Source organism: Chlorocebus sabaeus, chromosome 1 (genome assembly GCF_047675955.1).
Source record: "Chlorocebus sabaeus isolate Y175 chromosome 1, mChlSab1.0.hap1, whole genome shotgun sequence".
Lineage (NCBI taxonomy): Eukaryota > Metazoa > Chordata > Mammalia > Primates > Cercopithecidae > Chlorocebus > Chlorocebus sabaeus.
This window is the reverse complement of record NC_132904.1, coordinates 114,191,778-114,211,223: the sequence shown is the minus strand read 5'-3', so window position 1 is coordinate 114,211,223 and position 19,446 is coordinate 114,191,778.

The following is a 19,446-nucleotide window of genomic DNA, read 5'->3' as shown; positions in this document are numbered from 1 at the left end:
ATTCTCTCTCCAGCAAAAGCTTACTTCGGGAATTGAACCTACATCCTGCTAAAGAGTAACTAATTTATAACCTGGCAGGATCCACGATTGCACCAGCCCCGCCACCAATTAAGACCATAATTACAGAGGACCACCCGAACAAGTCATGCTACCTGGCACCTCCTAACCTCACCCTTGCCTTTTCTGCATTTCAGATCCTTTCTTAAAAAACCCCTGTGCTCCCCCCATGAATTGAAGAGTGGAATTGTTTGCTGCTCTTCCCCTGCTAGCACGACAGCTAGCAGATTTTCCTTTATTATCCATTCTTTCTACAAGCAGCAAGCAGCCAGACCCTTCTGCAGGAACTGACACATCCAGTTCCTTAGAAAAAAACATTTAGTAAGGACATAAACAGAAGCCACGTTTGTGTCTCCACGCTTCACTCCCAGGCCCCGGGCAAACAGACCATAGGGGAAGGGTGATTCAGAAAAGATGTGTAGGATAGTTGAAGTATGGTAACATCAAGGTTATTTGACCTAAGGGCCAGATTTACAGTAAGTGCTTGCACTTACACAAGGAGCACTTGATAAGCTGGGAATCTCAGAGGCCTTCTGGGAGACTCCGAAGCCAACATGGCCAAAACTGTGGATTAGCATCCAACATGGAGTTGCTTTAGCCTCCATAAGGACTTCTCCCAGCCTCTTTTGGGTTTCCCTCACTCGCTTGAAATCTGATATTCAGACCAATTTTTGTGTTGGGTAATAGCACTACTGGAGTGCTGGGTAACACCTCAGCCCATCCTCGGTCTCTCACACCTCTGTGTCACTTGGCTCATCTGAGGCCATCTCCAGGTGACCCAAAGATGTGAGGATATGGGAGACAGACTGTCCATCACTTTTTCTTGGAGGCTGACCCCTGCTTCAAAGAGTGTGTGTGCATGCACTTGCAGTCATATGATTTGCAGTGGCCGGTCTGTGGATTTGGATTTCATTGTGGTATGGAGCACGTGTCTGTGAGTCTGTTTGTCAAGTGCATATGCGTGCTTGGGACTGTGTGTGCATCCCTGGAACTCTGCCCTTTTTCTCAGAGACACCAAAGAAGAGGGACTCAGGACATTTCTGACCAGCAATGCCCCCCTCCAGGTCTGATGCCCCACCCAACCGGCCACACCCCACCCTGCCTGTATTGTAGTTTGTACCTTCATTTGGTAGTTCTTGTTCCTGAGCTCTTATCCTGTGTTCAAGAGGAATGAGGATTCTCTGACAGTTGAAAGGTGAGGATGGGCAGAGAATAATTTTATTGAGTGATGGACCAGCTCTCAGCAGAGAGGAGATGGGGAGGGGGGTGGTTCCCCACCCTCACAGTTGGGTGTTTTTTTTTTTTCCTCATTGTGGCTGGGTCCAGGGCTTTTTCTGGACTGAGAATAGGGAGTGCATGCTGATTGATTTGTGAGTATGCAAAAAAGGTTAAAGTGAAGACACCACTCAAAGGTAAGCACAACAGTGTAGAAAACCAGTTAGGATAGGGTAGGTGTATGTAAAATAGGTGAAGGGTGGGGATCAGTCAGAGAAAAATGTGCCAAATGGGAAGACAGGTTCTCAATCTGGTCCGAAGATTTAACTTGTAGCTTGGCTTTCAGGTTTTAAATTGTCTTCAACTTGGAGGTGGGGTTTCACCAGGGATTCGCCCTATCTGCCTAGGCATTTGACTGCCTTCTGTAACTATCACCTGCTCCTGGGAAGTTTCCCTGGCAGTGCCCAATGCCCACATGGAGGGCCTTATTCACTGCAGCTTTTGAGAAAGGGCCCCAAACTTAGGTGTATGACACCCGAACTGTGAGTGGTCTAGGAGTTAGTGAGGCATTATCCCCATGGTTTGTGGAGATATAATTTCCACCCTATTTCAATATTTTCAGAGTGGAAATCTCTCTGCCCAGTGGCCTGGACTGAGAGTGTGCCAGATTGGCTGGGGGTGGGAGCTGGGAGATCCCTTCCTGCATCTAAGAGTCTACACTGGGACTGGAAAGACCTCACTCTTGATGATAGTCAGCGAAGGCAGGGGTGCCTCAGCTACAGAGATGGGGGAGAATGGTATCTGCAGGCCTGCCAGGACACATGATCAGCCAGGGCCACCCTCAGGAGACAGCTCTTGTTGCCACACCCCCAGATGAGTGGAGAGGGCAAGCCCCAGGCTTTTTTAATGTGTGAAGATGTTTTTTTTTTATATTCTCTGTTGCTCAAGTGGGAAATAAGATGGTAAATTGCTCAGGAGTACCCTGTCATGACCCAAGGGGTGTGGCTGCCTTCTGAAACAACTACTTAGTTCCCCCTGACCTTTTAAAAGAGAAAGATACTGTGATGTTTCTTCCTGAACTTTTTTTTTTTTTTTGGTAGACAAGTTCTCTCTCTGTTGCCCAGGCCAGAGTGCAGCAGCACAATCTTGGCTCACTGCAACCTCCACCTCTCAGGTTCAAGTGATTCTCATGCCTCAGCCTTCCAAGTAGCTGGGATTACAGGCACCCCCACCACCATGCCTGGCGAAATTTTTGTATTTTTAGTAGATACGGGGTTTCACCATGTTGGTCAGGCTGGTCTTGAACTCCTGACTTCAAATGATCCGCCTGCCTCAGCCTCCCAAAGTGCTGGGATTACAGCCAACGCACCCGACCAGTTCCTGAACTTGTCTTTACTTTTATTTTTTGTTGATGTATAAGAGTCTTACACATTACCATTTTGAAGGAGAATCAAAATTTTTAATTTGTTCATATGACAATATTTACTGCACACTCGTTGTGGGCCAGATGCTGTCCTGACGCTAGGAATAAAATGGTGATCACAACTAGGTCCCTTCCCCCAAGAAGCAATCTGGCTAGAGACAGAAAGTGAACAGAGATTTTGATACACAGTGGTAAGTGCTCTGGGAAGGCAAGTACAGCCTGATGTGGGGACAAAAGACACGGGCACTCAACCACACTTGGGATAAAAAGATAAGGAAAGCTTCCTTAAGGAGGTGGCGTCTAAGTTGAGACTTGAGGGAGGAATAGGAGGTAGCTAATGAAGAGTGGATAGGGAGGGTATTCCAGACAGAAGGAAGTGTTTACTTGGAGATGAGGGAATATGGCCCTTTTTAAGAACCCTGGAAAGTGGGTAAACTGGCATTCTTGTTTTAAGATGAGAAAACCACAGTGGCTAACACAGGTTAATACCTTGCTCAGGGCAGAGCCAGGATTTGAATGCAGGCTATTCCAATGTATCCTGCTGCCTCATGGAGAGCACCCAGAATAGGAGTTATGTCAGGCATATGATTACTATACTTGAAAAGGAAGAAAAAGAAACACGGAACCCACATGTTTATTTTGTTTTGTATTCAGTGTTCTGAAAAGTCTACCCTGAAGTTCTGTGAATTCTGGTATTCATGCAAATAGAGAAACATATGATAGGAAGCAATCATTAAAGGATATTCTCTTTTAAAATTTTTATTTATTTATTTAATTTTTGAGACAAGGTTTCACTCTGTCACCCAGGCTGGAGTGCAGTGGATTGATCTTGGCTCACTGCAGCCTCTACCTCCCAGGCTCAAGCGATCCTCCCACTTCAGCCTCCTGAGTAGCTGGGACTACAGATGCAGGCCACCATGCCCAGGTAATTCTTTTGTTTTGTTTTGGTAGAGATGAGGTTTTAACATGTTGCCCAGGCTGGTCTGGAACTCCTAGGCTCAAACAATCCTCCTGCCTCAGCCTCCCAAAGTGCTAGGATTATAGGTGTGAGCCACCACACTGGGCCATACCTTCTATTAATATTTATTGAGTTTTTATGACCTATCAAGCACTGTGTGAAATACTTCATGTGTTACAGCAGAGAATAGCCAGATGCTTAGCAATCCCAGTTCCTCTTCCTGGGCACATGGGACAACTCATATTTCTCAATCCCCCTTGCAGTTAAGTAGAATGTGTGGCTGGCTTTTAACCAATGTAAAGTTGAGTTGGTGGGTGCCGCTTCCAGGCCTGGCTGCTAACTCTGTCTTTGCTATTCTGCCAGCCATCTGGAGGAGTCCAGTGGAGGACTCCAAGGGAATAGAGGGAGCTTGAGCCCCTGAATCACCTCTTGGAGGACAGCTGTACAGAAAAGACACCCAGTTTGCATCAGCCTATTGATTGGGTGAGGAGTAAACCCTTATTGTATCAAGCCACTGAGATTGTGAAATTTTTTTCATAGCAGCTAGTGTTAACTACCCTGAATAATCTGCAAACCTTATTTCAGTTAACCCTTATAATCACTCAGTGAGATAAGCATCATTATCAGTGTTTTACAGATGGGAAAATGAGGTCAGAGACTGAGTCACTTGCCCACGTCATTCACTCAGTAAGTAGCAGAGCTAGGAGCCTGTCGGACTGGTCTGTTTGACTCCAGAGCTCATGCTTTTACTAGCACATGAACAGTGCCCTTCTAAATCTTGGAAGAGTTCTTGCAAGAGACAAATGTCGAGTAACTGAGGGAAAGAGAGAATGGGGTCGGAGAGAAAGAGAAGGGGGAGGGCAAGGGAGGAGGAGCAGCTGAGGGCTGAGAGTCTAGTAGAGGGTAGAGGGATGTGGTGAGCCCAGGGAACCAGGGAACCTGCTGAGTGAACATCTCGCCCCTAGGGCTACCCTGGGAAATTTTGAGGGCAGACTTGGGCTCTGGGTGGTTCCAGTGTCTCATTTTCATTTTACTTTATCATGGTGTTCAGGATGATGCTGTTAAATGGGCATCCCTGGGGAGTCGGGTGGGCATCTGAGTGGGCAGGAGGTCTGTGCTTGAGTGTATGAACAAGCACAACTTGCAGTTTCTGTCCCTGGACTGGTGAGTAGGGGAGTTCCAGGACTGTGATCACTGTGTCAGAGCTGCACATAACAGGGAGAGAGACAGAGGGAACTGACCGTGAGAAGGAGACACAGAGAAGGAAACTGTGTGGGTAGGAAACTTGGTAGTTGTTGGGTGCAGGAGAATTGCAGATGCACAGTGAGGGGCTCGCCCAGCCTCAGCAACAGCCCTGGGAGGAGTCTCCAGCTGCTGAACCTAATGAGTGCCCACATCCCTTCACCTTCTGCCTGGCTCCCTCCTGGAGGAGCACCAAAGAGCTCAGAAGGGACAAAACCCCATTCTCAACATTCCTCTCGACTCTGTGTGGTGACTCAGGCTTGAATGGGGAGTTCCTAGAACTTTAGCTGGGTACGTGAAAGGTATCAGTGAAGGGTTTTAGGCAGGAGAGGGACATGGCAGATTTACATTTTAAATAGAAGAGGAAATCTACAGCATGAAGGTGACTAGCCAGGGTAACTCACTAGTTAGTGACAGAATTAAAACTTTGGTCTTCAGATCGAAGCCCAATTCTCTGGCTATCAAACCACAGCAGCTGAGTTTGTGGAACTGTGAAGGCTGCGTGGGGTTGTTATGCCCATCAGTTTAGGGGGAAAGGGAAGAAGCACTGATCTCCCAGGTGAGGGAATGCCCCTGCTAATTCCTTTAAATCAGCAGAGCTGGGGCTAAGAGCCTTCTCATTCCTATAATCTGCCTGGGACACTGTTCTTGGTCACTGCCCAAGGTGGGAGGAGCCTGGGTACCTCAAAACCAACAGACCTACTTCTAGCCCCTGTTTGGTCACCACCAGTTGTGTGCCCTGGGACCGGTCCCTTTGGCTCTATTAGCTGTTGGCAAGATTGGAATCCGGGTTGTTGTAAAGCCAGACACAAAGTGTTCTGATAACTGATAATGGCTTCTCAAGTGAGAGGGAGTGGGTCTGTAGAAACATTCAGCCAAAAGCACGCTGACTAGAGGGATCTAGCCCCTTTCTTTCATGGCCTGGATGTGTTTGGCCTCACTCTGGGTTGTACGTTGTGCTGAGGCCCACCACACCATCTCGGGACAACTGGGGCCTTTGGCTGTACTTGGGACACCTCCCTCCCCCAGAATGATTTTAAGAAAATCACCTGGTCAGGAAGGCTGTGGGCCTGGTCCATTGTCACTGATCATGAACTTAGTCCTTCGTCATTGCTTTGTGAACTTGGGATGCAAGAAGTGAAGAACAGAACATTGACAGAAATATCTCGTGTCATTTCAAGACACAGTCGTGTCTTCCTTCTGCAGCCCAGATGGCCTTGACTTCTCCAGTTTTTAAGGGTGTCATTTCCCCTTAATTCTAAAATAACAACAGTTTGAACTCCCATCCCACAAAAGCAGGAAGTTCATCTGCTCTTGGGTTTCCCACCCCAGAGCCATCCTGGAGGGCTTGCAGCTCACCTCCGAGCCACATGGTGGTGGCCTCTGAGCTGCAGATATTTGTTTGAAGTATGGACACGGGCCCATCACATTTGAAAAATGCTGTTGGAAGCTCTCAAATAACAAAAGTACCAAAGAGATAGTCGGTTACAACTGCTCAAAGCAGTAGTTTCAGAGCACCCACCAGTTCAGCTGCATTTTGCAAACCCTCCTTAAGTTTCTGGCAGTGTTGGTGGCAGGGAGAGGTCAGTGAACTTCCTGCCTTTGGAAGTCTCTAGGCCTCTCTGAACATGCTTCTTGCCCATAAAGAGAGGAGAGGCCTTCCTCTTCCTGCCCAAAGACCACCTGTTTTGTTTTTCACTTTTTGCCTCAAGATGATTCACAGCAAGAACATCAATATCTTTCAAGAGAAATTCCTAGACCTATCCTGAAGGTATAATCTGGTTCCAATGGCTCACATAGGGCTAGTTGCCTTAAGCCTGCCTTGGCCTTAAATAACCCTGCAAGTGGGCCAGCAGCCATGTGGTCCAGATAGTGGCAAATCAGGCCCAATCCAGGGCCTTCCCCTAGTCATTCCTGCCCGGAAGGGAAAAGACTTAGTCTGCCTACTCTTCCCATGGTTGTCTGGGCTCCTGCCCTGCAGTGAACAATGACTGGACAAAGGATAATGATTTTCAGCCATGGGGCAGCCTAAATTGAGACTTAGGGAAACCATTTCTGTAATTCCTCAGGGGCATGGTTCTGCTAAAGAAATACTCCACTGACATTGCTAAATGAAACCGGTAACACTTCAGTCTGAGGACTCTGTCTTGGACCCATCGCAGATGTTTAGGATGTCTTCAGAACAATGGGCATGCATGTTCTTTATATTGACAAGACCAAGAAGGTTCATCCAATACAGGGAGGCTCCCATATGAAGACAAATCCTAATCACTACTCTCTCATGCAGAAATGTCTTGTAAATCCTTGAATTACAGTTCCTCAGCTTCAAGGATTTAAAGCTCTATATTCTCCCCTGTCTCTGGCAGCAGACCAAGTGCTCAACGGGAAGACGCAAGCCTGAGGTTTAAGCCCCAGGTCTGTCAGTTGCCATCTGTGACTTTGGGCAAGTCATGAATTCCCTAGGTCTCGGATTTCTTAGCTACGAAAGGAGGATAATACCATTTCTTCCAACCAATCAGCGTTGTTGAGAGGATGAACGCAAGCAAACATTTGTTAACTACCCTTGCCTAGGCATGGTAGGACCCAAAAATTAGTAAGACACCGGCCTTATCAGGCTCATGCACTTTTAGGGTGTTTAGACTTCAATAGGTAACTTCATTATGATATGAGAAGAAACAGCTTAGATCTAAAGTGTTTTGTAAACTCTAAAGTGTTATATACTTGTGGATATAAGTACTGCTGTCATTTTTCCTATAAATTGGATTTCCTTTCTGTTTACTGCTGGACCAAATGTGTCTTGAGCAGCTCACAGTAGGAAGCCTCTTCTCCCTGTCCCCCAGGCTCCAGGAGGTCTCTCTGCCCACCATGGAACCCTAGAATCCTCTCAGGGAGCTCCTGTCATCTACCTACATGCTTCCATTCCAGCACTGTTCTCAGGACACACTGGAAGTACAGTCTTTCCTCTTTCACAGAATTAATGACAAATATAAGAAAGGGTCATTGGAGGCCAGCCAGGGATGGTGAATGGTGAGCGTGTACAAGTGCCCAGCAGAGGATGTGTGTGGGTGGGGGGCATGAAGAGAGAAGCTCTGCAGTCCTAAGGAGTAGTGGAAGTTTTATAATTTATAAGAAAACGAAAGTCAGAAAGGAAGAGCTATCTCAAGAGCATAGCGGGTTCACACCTCGCCCCCAGATTCATTCTGTGGCGATCTGACCTTTTGGGACAGAAGAACAAGACAGGTGATGTTCTTCGCACCTCCTTTTCCAAACTCTTTTAAACAGGCCAACATTTGGGTGATTTTGATGGGGGAGGTCCTGCTGGTATCTCTGATAGTCTGTAGCCACCCCTTTTTCTGTCTTCACTAACCTGCCCCTCTGTCCTACCCCAGCCTTTCTTCTCAGGAGACCCCAAAATTCCAGTGGAAAATTACCAGGGCCATGAAAAAAAATTAGCGTTTCTTCCAAGCATTCTTTGAGTTCTTGTATATGGTGAGGTTATCTTTACATTTAAAAAATTTTAAGCTAGTGAGGTACAGTGGCTCACACCTGTGATCCCAGCACTTTGGGAGGCTGAGGCGGGTGGATCATCTGAGGTCAGGAGTTCAAGACCAGCCTGACCAACATGGTGAAACCCTGTCTCTACTAATGACCAAAAAAAAAAAAAAAAAAATAGCTGGACAATGTGGCACATGCCTGTAATCGCAGCTACTTAAGAGGCTGAGGCAGGAGAATTGCTTGAACCCAGGAGGCGGAGATTGCAGTGAGCTGAGATTGCGCCATTGCACTCCAACTTGGGCAACAAGGGTGAAACTCTGTCTCAAAAAAAAAAAAAAAAAATTTAAACTTTAATTAGTAAATGTGTTCAAAACCCATACAAGTTCTTTAAGTAAATACATATTCAGAAATATACACAGTTTCGATCAACACTTGATGCACAGTATGAATTTTCAAAGAGGTGACTTGTGTTTACTGTTGCACATCGTAGAAATAAATTCTCAGCCTAACTTTGGAAAGCTGAAGTAAATAGATGCTGAGATTTGTGAAATTCTGGTAAGTGGTCACTACGTGTGTCTATATTTATACATTAACAGAAGTGTTTCCACGTGTTTTCTGGGTGCTCACCCATCCACTGTCCACTCACAAAGCGAGATACTGAGGGCGGTTGGTCACAGCCTCTTGCTATTACACCACTTTCTTGAGCCCCAGACTCAAGATTACTTCCCCCTCTCCACTCAGTTCTTCTCCTAGGCCAACTGTGGTCACTACATATTAAAGCATAAGTCAGTTGCACAGCTCTTCTGAGATCCCAATTTGGTGACAAAGTTCATAATTGCCACACCTTCCTCTTGGATCAGTAGCTCAAATCTGCAAACACTCATTGTGTAGTCCCTCTGTCAGGCACTGTGCTAAGCACCTGGGGACAAAAACAGAAAAGATACTACATTTGTCTTGGAGGATGTTTAGTTAGAAAGAGTGGGGGAAAGGAAACCTACGTTTTATTGTTGTGCTGGCCAATTTGCTACTACGTACTTCCTCTGATTCTGTGTGAGAGAGGTCTTCTCTTCCCATTTTACAGAGGAGGAAACTGACTCTTAGAAAGGTTATATGCTTTTCCCAAGGTAACTCCGTAAGTGGTGCAGCTGGCTTTTAAACCCAGGTCTGCCTCTAACTATTCCTGTTGACTACTCCTGCCAGTGCCAAGCACACCAGCCACAGACAAAAGGCAGCAAGTGGACAACTCCAGCAGTAGGCCAGGTGGAAGGCTGACAGAAAGAACCAACTTTGGGGACTACTGGCAGGTGTTTGGGTGCTGCCAGTTCCCCCTGTGGGAGGCTCACAGACCAAGGCAGCCAAGGGTGGGGTCTGTGGGAATGAAAATTACTAGAAAGTATAAGAAATGCCTTGACAGGGTTTGCATTTGGCACGGAAGACCTGCAGAAGAAGTGGCTGGGCTGGTGGCTTCTGAAGCAGAGACTTTATCTTCCTGCTCCCATCACTCCCACCTGACGGTGCTCACCCCAGCGCCTCCATTTTCCTGGAGAAATGCCCCCTGAGAGTGTTTATTCTTCAATAGCTGTTGGTTTCCTGCCACATCCCAGGCTTCATTCGAGGCAGACAAAGCAAACAAAACTGCCACATGGAGTGTTCATTGTAGCAGGAGGAGATGGACACCAAGAGTCAATAAATGAGAGAAATGTGTAGTATGTCAGACAGTGATAAATGCCACCGAGAACAATAAAGTAAGAAAGGGGTTTAGGGAATGGGGGAGTTGCCTTTTTTTTTCTTTTCTTCCTTTTTCCTTCCCCACTGCCATTTTTTTTCCTTTTTTTCTTTAGATTTATTTATAAAGACAGGATCTCCCTATGTTGCCCGAGCTGGTCTTGAACTCCTGGGCTCAAGCGATCGACCTGCCTTAGCCTCCCAAAGTGCTGAGATTACAGGCGTGAGCCACTGCCCCTGGCCTCCACCTCCATGTTAAATAGAGTGGGCAGTTTCCCCAGTAGGTGACATTAGAACAAGGGCCCAAAGGAGGTGAGGAATGAACCGTGTGGATATCTGGACGAAGGGTGCTGTGGGCAAAGGGAATGGCAAGTGCCAGGCCTCCAGGTAAGGGCGTGTCTGGCCGGTGTGGGAGGGGTTGGCACCTAGTGAGTGAGGCCCACCTGGTTGAGGGCTGGCTCCTTCATGGGGATCGTGGCTACCGGCTGACAGATAGAGAGACAGACAGGGGACTTGAGAACTCTCAGCCTCCCCCACTTCTGGAGAACATTCCCTGGAGGAGAGGTGAGGGAGGCATGGACATAGGGCTCTTCTTCCTCTGGCTTCTGAGTAAATTACGATCCCCCTACACAGTCAGGCTCTAGCCCTCCTTACATGCACCCTCTCCTCTCTTCTTGATACCCCTTTCTTTTTTCCTTTTAAAATTATTTCAGATTATTCTAGATTATTCCTTCCCCCATAAATCTGAGGTGCTTAGACACGGAGAAGGCAGGAGGGTTTTGGGGGTCAGGATGAGGAGGATTTTGGAGGTCAGGTGTATTTGTTTCCCATGGCTATAACAAATTATCACACACTAGGTGGTTTAAGATGACAGAATGGATTCTCTCCTGGTTCTGGTAGGTCTGAAATCAGTTTCATTGGGCTGCAATCAAGGTACTGGCAGGGCTGGAATGTTCTAGGAAGGAATGTGTTCCTTGCCTCTTTTGGCTCCTGGTGGCTTGCCTTCGTGTGTGTGTGTGTGTGTGTGTGTGTGTGGTGTGAAATCTCTCCCTGCCTCTTTCTTATGCCAAAAATTTCTTAAGCGCTGCAATGCAATTGCATTTAGGGCTCACTTTGATCATCTAGGATAACCCCCCCATCTCAAGACTCAAGATACAAAGACACTGTTCCCATATAAAGTAACACACAGGCTCAAGGGATTAGGTCTGGATATCTTTTGCGGGCCATTTTCATCCCACCACAGAGGGTGCTCCAGTTTCAACATTCATCTCTATATTCATTCAGTCATTCCCTATTCAACACAGGGTCACTGGCCATTTCCTCAGTGCCAGGCAGTATGCAGGATGCTGGGAATACACGGGGAGCAAAGGAGAGCCCCCCAGGAGCTTGCAGTTTGGAAGGGGAGAGGGATGTGATCAAATAGTCACTCAAATAAAATGCAGAGTTGCAACTGTAGTAAGTGCCGTGAGAACCTGTATTTGAGGCTTTACCTGGTAAGGAGGGCCAAGAGAGCTTCCAGGAGGAAGTGCACTTAAATCTGCAGGAGTTGGGGTAACCTTCCCTTCAAAGAGGGAAGGAAGAGACTTCCAGGTGGAGGGGACAGATGGCAGAACAGAGGTATGGCTGGCTCTGGCAGGTTGTGCAGGGCTTGGGGTGGCCTGGGGGTGCCAGTGGGGTTTCAGAGATTGTGTGAGGACCAATGTGGTATGCCTCCTCCCCACCCTCCAACCCAGTCCTCACCCTTGGCTACTACTCTGTGTCCAGGGCCTCTTCCTCCCTATTCCCGACTCAGGCCCCTCCCTCCACTTCCTGCTCACTGTGGTTTATGGTTTAGTAAGGAAACTCCGCTGGCTCAGTGTTGGGGCAGATCGCTAAGCTTCAGTCAACAAAAATTTCTTATGAGTCTACTGTGTGGCACACATTGTATTGGGAATTACAAGGAATAGGATGAGAAAACAACATTATTCTGGTCCTTGGGGCAAGAGGTTGTATGGTGGAGGGGAAAACAGAGAGGGTTAAGTGCTGAATAGTCTGTTGACTTGGGTTGAATCTCACTTCTGCTACTTACTGGTTGTGTAATCTTGGAAGAGTGACTTCACCTGTCTGTGCCTCAGTCAGTAAACATTTATCAGCTAATTCCAGTCAACAAACATTTAGTGTGCACCCACTGCATGCTAGGCAGTATGCCATATGCTGGCAACCCGCAGAGACATATCTGAGTGGGAACAGAACTCTAAGGTTGGCTGTTTCCTCGCACAGGCCACCAGATGATTTCCGTATGGGGACCCCAGCCAGGCAGAGCGCTCCAGGAGATGGCAGTCAGAGAGTGGGGACACAGTCCTGGGAGTGTGGAGCCATTTGGCCTTCTTTGTGCCTTCTCTTCCCCCTTCTGCACAATACTCAGCACTGCTTATCGAGAACCTTCCTTGGTTAACACTAGACATTCTAACCTTCCTAAGTGCTCCAGCTTTGGGAAGAACGTGCTGTTTTGACTAACAGTTTCATGTGCATCTTTGTTGATTGGCCACTATTATTAGGTGCCTCTACTCGATGTTTTTTAATGGGAATGGTTCCAGTCTTTTCCACTGAGCCATTCCATATAAAGCCCAAGATGGCGTTGGACAGCATATTCACTCACTGGACCATGTCTGGCAAATCACGTGACCTCTCTAAGCCTCCATTTCTGTGATAAACTGAGGGTATGAATCCCTGTCCTGCACGCTTCTAAGGCTTTTGTAAAAATCAAATGAGATTCTGCACCCAAGCTGTCTTTTCACCTGATTGTGATGCCCAGCACAAAGCACTAGGGATGGTATTAAGGAGGGGTGAAACCTTGAGCGTTAAATGGTTCGTACTTGCGAAAATTGGCTGAGCCCCATCATACCTCATGGGTCCTCCTTTAAGGTTGTTTTGTGGGCAGGTGGGTTAACCGTCCACAAATTGTTTGGTTTGGTTTTCTTTTCCAACCATAGTGGTTTCTGAGTCTTCAACTCCCTCCCTGCCCTCTTGCCTTTTAACATCTGGGTGGGGGATTTTGCTCAGAGTGTGAAACAGACTTCTAGATCTCTCAGGTCCTCGTAGGTGTGAGGTGCTGTTTTTGCCCTTGGGTGGCAAGGGTACTTTATGTGTGAGTGGAGGTGTCAGGCTCTGACCCCTCATTCCCTGGGACTGTTACGGTGGCCAGGGTCTCATAGCCTGTGTCTGAGAGTTCAGGCACCTGTCAGCAATCACGGAACTGAATTCTGGGGTTGGCTCTGGAGCATGCTGAGGTGGGCACCCAGTTACTACACAACCAGGTCCAGCAGGAAAGGGAGGGTGGGGAACCAGAAATGCATGAACAAGACCAGTGAGAGCAGGGCTCACCTAGTAGCACTAAACCCGCATAGACAAAGACGGCAAGGAAATTCACTGAAATTTTAGAAGTATGACGTGCAGGGTACGCACGGGAATGCAGCAGGGCTCACCAGTAGGGTTCTGATTCTTTATGCATAAAATGGGCATAATAATAGTATGCAGAGTTATTGCAAAGATTAAATGAAATAAGATATGTGAATGATGTTTAGCACAGTGCGTGGTACCAAGTAAGTGTCCAACAAATGTTAGATATGAGAAGATCCTGCTCTGAGTCTATAAACTGTTATCAGCCAAAGGGATATTCTAGTACAAGCTATTTCCAAACACCCTTTGGCTGATAACAGTTATAAATTCTGAATAAAATATTTAGAACTTCAGCTATTAGAAGAGACAGATCTCCCATGTCCAAGAATTTCGTATCACTTACATAGATCATCTACCATCAGTGGTGGTGGAGGAAGAAAACCTTCTCACTCTTCAAGTGCAGGCTGTACATAGTGACTTCCTAAGTGTGGGCTGTACAATGACTTCCTTCCAGAGAATACAGCATAGAAAGTGGAGAAAGAATAATTTCATAGTGGAGAAGCTGACAGACAACGTCAGCCAGCTGATTCAGATGAAAATCAATAACAGTAAGTTACGGTGATAGTATAAACCCTTTATGTGATGTGACAAGAATGGCATTTAACCTCTGTAGTCTTCCTCCCAGAACACACAGCCCCAGATAACCATGAGGAAACCATCAAATGAACTCCAACAGTGGGACCTCCTACACAGCACTTGACCAGTATACACCAGAACTGTCAAGGGCACTAAACCCCAGAGACTCTCACAGCCAAAAGGAGCCTATGGAGACATGGCAACTAATTATGACACCCTGGATCAGATGCTGGAGTAGAAAAAGGACATTAGGGTTGGGCACGGTGCCCCATGCCTGTAATCCCAGCACTGTGGGAGGCCAAGGCAGGAGGATCACCTGAGGTCAGGAGTTCAAGACCATCCTGGCCACATGGCGAAACCCCGTCTCTACTAAAAAATACAAAAATTAGCTGGGTGTGGTGGTGGGCGCCTATAATTCCAGCTACTCAGGAGGCTGAGGCAGGAGAATAGCTTGAACCTGGGAGGCAGAGGTTGCAGTGAGCCAAGATTGTGCTACTGCACTCCAGCCTGGGAGACAGCAAGACTCCATCTCAAAAAAAAAAAAAAAAACAAAAAAGAGAAAATAAAATAAAAAGAACATTGAGGAGCATGGACTTTATAGTCAGTGATGATACATCACTGATTAATTGTAACAAAAGTACCATACTAATGTAAGATGTTAATAATAGGGGAAACTGGATGTGGGGTATATGAGAACCCTCTATAGTATGTTCTCTCTCTCTTTTTTTTTTTTTTGACATGGAGTCTCACTTTGTCGCCCAGTCTGGAGTGCAGTGGCACAATCTTGGCTCACTGCAACCTGTGCCTCCCAGGTTCAAACAATTGTCCTGCCTCAGCCTCCCGAGTAGCTGGGATTACAGGTATGCACCATCATGGCCAGTTAATTTTTGTATTTTCAGTAGAGACAGGATTTTGCCATGTTGGCCAGGCTGGTCTCGAACACCTGACCTCAGGTGATCCGCTCACCTCGGCCTCCCAAAGTGCTGAGATTACAGGGATGAGCCACCACACGCACCCCCATCCCCCTCATTTTTTCTTGAGACAGAGTCTCACTATGTTGCCGAGACTGGAGTCAAACTCCTAGGCTCAAGCAATCCTCCTGCTTCAGTCTCCCAAGTAGCTGGAACTATAGATGTGCATCACCACACCCAGCTGTTTTTGTTTTTGTAAATGTAAAACTGTTCTAAAAAATAAAGTCTATTTAAAAATATGTATATATATGCATACACACATATCGCTATTTCTATTGATCATCTACCAACAAGGAACAGCAGTCATGGAAATGTGCTAACAACAGATGAATCTGTGTAAAGTGTATACAGGAGTTCTTTGTATTATTCTTGCAACCCCTCTGAAAGTTTGAAATTGTTTCAAAAAAAGATATATAATCTGCAAAAACAAACAAACAAATCCAACTATTTTGAAGGCACTAGAGCACAAGCAAGAACCAACGGCGTTGAGAGGGTCGTGTTAAGTAGAAGAAGTAGAGCAAACTAGGTGAGGTCCCTGAGAGCTCACTCCGGTTCCAGGTGGCACCTGGGAGACCAGATTCCACATGAGGGTGAGTGCTGCTGGGCTGAGAACTCAGTCACAGGTCAGGGTTCCGAGCTGCCAGAGCAGCCAGAAACTGAGAAGGAAAGATCTCAGAAAGAAGGGAGTAGTAGATTAGGGAGCCCCAAAACTGCCTGCAGATTCCCTTTAAATCTTTAACTGACTCTAATATTGTGCATTCGCCCATGGAGGATGAGCCTCCAAGGAAACCGGCAGGGAGTTGGGAGGGAAAGATTCAGTTTCCTTAATGGATGTCAGAATATCCCAGTACTCTTCTGTTTCTTCTTCTTTTATCTTTGTGAACTTGGCTTTTTGAAGAATTTGTCCATTTCATCCAAATTGGAATAATGTTGTTCAAAATGTATTGTCTAGGATCTGGAGTAATGTTGCCTTTTTTATTCATTCCCAATATTAGTAATTCACTCTTTCTTTCTTTCTTTCTTTCTTTCTTTCTTTCTTTCTTTCTTTCTTTCTTTCTTTCTTTCTTTCTTTCTTTCTTTCTTTCTTTCTTTTTTTCTTTCTTTCTCTCTCTCTCTTTCTTTTCTTTCTTTCTCTTTCTCTCTCTCTTTTCCTTCCTTTCGTCCTTCTTTCTCTCCCTGTCTCTCTCTCTCTCTCTCTTTCCTTTCCTCCCTCCCCTTCCTTCCTTTTTTTTTTTTTTTTTTTTTTTTTTTTTTTTTTTTTTTTTTTTTGAGATGGAGTCTCGCTCTTTTGCTGAGGTTGGAGTGCAGTGGTGCAATCTCAGGCTCACTGCAACCTCTGACTCTGGGTTCAAGCGATTCTTCTGCCTCAGCCTCCTGAGTAGCTGGAATTAGAGGCGCCCGCCAACACGTCCAGGTAATTTTTGTATTTTTAGTAGATACGGGGTTTCGCCACGTTGGCCAGATTGGTCTTGAACTCCTGACCTCGGGTGATCTGCCTGCCTCGGTCTCCCAAAGTGCTGGGATTATAGGTGTGAGCCACTGCGCCTGGCCTCTTTCTTTTTCAAAATCAGTCTTGCTAATTTTTTTTCTCAAATTTATTAATCTTTTTTTAAAAAACAAATTTTGGCATTTAAAATTTTAAATTCTGTTTTCTATTCTTAAACTTCTGCTCTTACCTTTATCATATCCTACTTTTTTTAGGTTTGAGGTGGTTTTTTTTTAATCATCTTGAGATGGCAACTGAGATCACTGATTTTCAGCTTTTCTTCATCTCTAATTTTTTCCCTTTGGGCACTGTTTTAGTCACATCTCAGAAATTTTGTTAATGCTATATTTAAAATTGTGCCAGGAGAGGTGGCTCAGGCCTGTAATCTTGGCACTTTGGGAGCCCAAGGCAGGAAGATCACTTGAGCCAAGGAGTTTGAGACCAGCCTGGGTGAGATCCTGTCTCTACAAAAAAATTAAAAGTTAGCTGGACATGGTGGCTTGGGCCGGTAGTCCCAGCTACTCAGGGAGCTAAGGTGGGAGGTTTGCTTGAGTCTAGAAGTTTGAGGTTGCAGTGAGCTGTGATTGTGCCACTGTACTCCAGCCTGGGTGACAGAGGGAGACCTTGTCTCAAAAATAAATAAATAAATAAAATATTTTAAAATTTTATTATGATTTCTTCTGGCCCTTGGATTATTTAGAAGTACATTATTTGCTTCCCAGTCAGTTGAGGATTTTCCAATTATCTCTTTTTTATTAATTCATAGAATATCCTCTAAATGATATAACTTTTGAAAGTCATTGCGGCTCGATTTATGTCCCGACATATGGTTAATTTTGGTATTTGATATTTTTTGATGCTATTATGAATGGCATTGTTTTATAAATTTTAACTTTCAATTATTTGTTGTTAGTATATAAAAATACAATTGTTTTAAAATATGGATCCTGCAACCTGTTACCTTGTCTGTTATCAGTTACAAGTTCCAGTAGCTTTTTTGGTAGATTCCATCAGGTTTCCTACCTAGATGATCATGTTACCTGAAAATAAAATCAGTTTTACTTCTTCCTACCCAGCCTAGATGTTTTCTATTTCTTCTTCTGGCCTGATTGTTTTGGCTAGCACCTCTGGTAAAATGTTGAATAGAATTGGTGGAAGAGGACAACCTGTCCTGTTCCTGATCTTACGGGGAAACATTCAGTCTTTTGCCATTAAGAATGATCATAGCTAGCTGGGTGCGGTGGCTCATGCCTGTAATCCCAGCACTTTGGGAGGCCGAGGCGAGTGGATCATGAGCTCAGGAGTTCAAGACCAGCCTGGCCAAGATGGTGAAACCCCGTCTCTACTAAAAATACAAAAACTAGCCAGGCACTGTGGCAGGTGCCTGTAATCCCAGCTTCTCAGGAGGCTGAGGCAGACAATTGCTGGAACCTGGGAGGCAGAGGTTGCAGTGAGCCGAGATTGCACCACTGCACTCCAGGCCTGGGCAACAGAGCGAGACTCCATCTCAAAAAAAAAAAAAGAAAAGAATGATCATATCTGTAGGTTTTTTGGTGGATTTTTAAAATTCAGATTGAAGAGGTTCCTGCCTATTTCTAGTTTGCTGAGTGTTTTTAAAATCAGGAATGGGCCGGGCGCGGTGGCTCGTGCCTGTAATCCCAGCACTTTGGGAGGCCGAAGTGGGTGAATCATGATGTCAGGAGATCGAGACCATCCTGGCTAACAGAGTGAAACCCCATCCCTACTAAAAATACAAAAAATTAGCTGGGCATGGTGGTGGACACCTGTAATTCCAGCTACGTTGGAGGCTGAGGCAGGAGAATCGCTTGAACCCGGGAGGTGGAGGTTGCAGTGAGCCAAGATTGCACCATTGCACTCCAGCCTGGGTGACAGAGTGAGACTCCATCTCAAAAAAAATCAGGAATGGATAAAATGGATGTTAAATTTTGTCAAGTGCTTTTTCTCCATCCATTGAAATGATTACATGGTTTTCCTTTTTTAGTTGTTAATTTTTTTTTATCGTCTTGAGATGGCAACTGAGATCACTGATTTTCAGCTTGAATTTCAGGTGAATTATGCTGAGGGATTTTCAAACGTTCATCCAACCCTGAAGCCATGAGATAAACTTCGTTTGGTCATGATGTATTATCCTTTTTATATATTGCTAGATTCAATTCCCCAAAGTATTGTTTAAAATTTTTGCTCTGTGATCATAAGCGATTTTGGTCTTTAGTTTAGTTTTGTTTTTTTCTGTAAATGTCTTTGTCTGGTTTTAGCATCAGGGTAATGCTGACCACGTAAAATGAGTTGAGATGTATTCCCTTTGCTTCAATTTTTTGAAAACGTTTGTGTAGACTTAGTATTATTGCTTTCTTAAATGTTTGGTGAAATTCACCAGTGAAACCAGTGGGGCCTGAAGTTTTCTTTGTGGGAAGGTTTTTAACTACAATAGGGCTGTTCAGGTTATCTTTCTTTTTAAATGAGCCATGGTAATTTGTGTTTTTCAAGAGAATTAGTCTATTTCATGCAAGTGTTCAATTTTTTTTGACATAAAGTTGCTTATAATGTTGCTTTATTATCCTTTCAATATCTGTAAAATCTGTTGAATGAAGTCACCTCACTCATTTATAATACTGGAAATTTGTGTCACCTCTCTAATCATTATAGCTACAGGTTTATCCATTTTATTAATCACACAGAACCAGCTTTTGATTCATCGGCTTTCTCTATTTGTTTTATTTTGTTTTCTGTTTTATTAATATTAATTTCCCTGTTGATCTTTGTTATTTTCTTTTTCTGCTTCTTTGGAGTTTAATTTTCTCTTAATTTTCTTAGTTTCTTGAGATGGAATATGAGCATA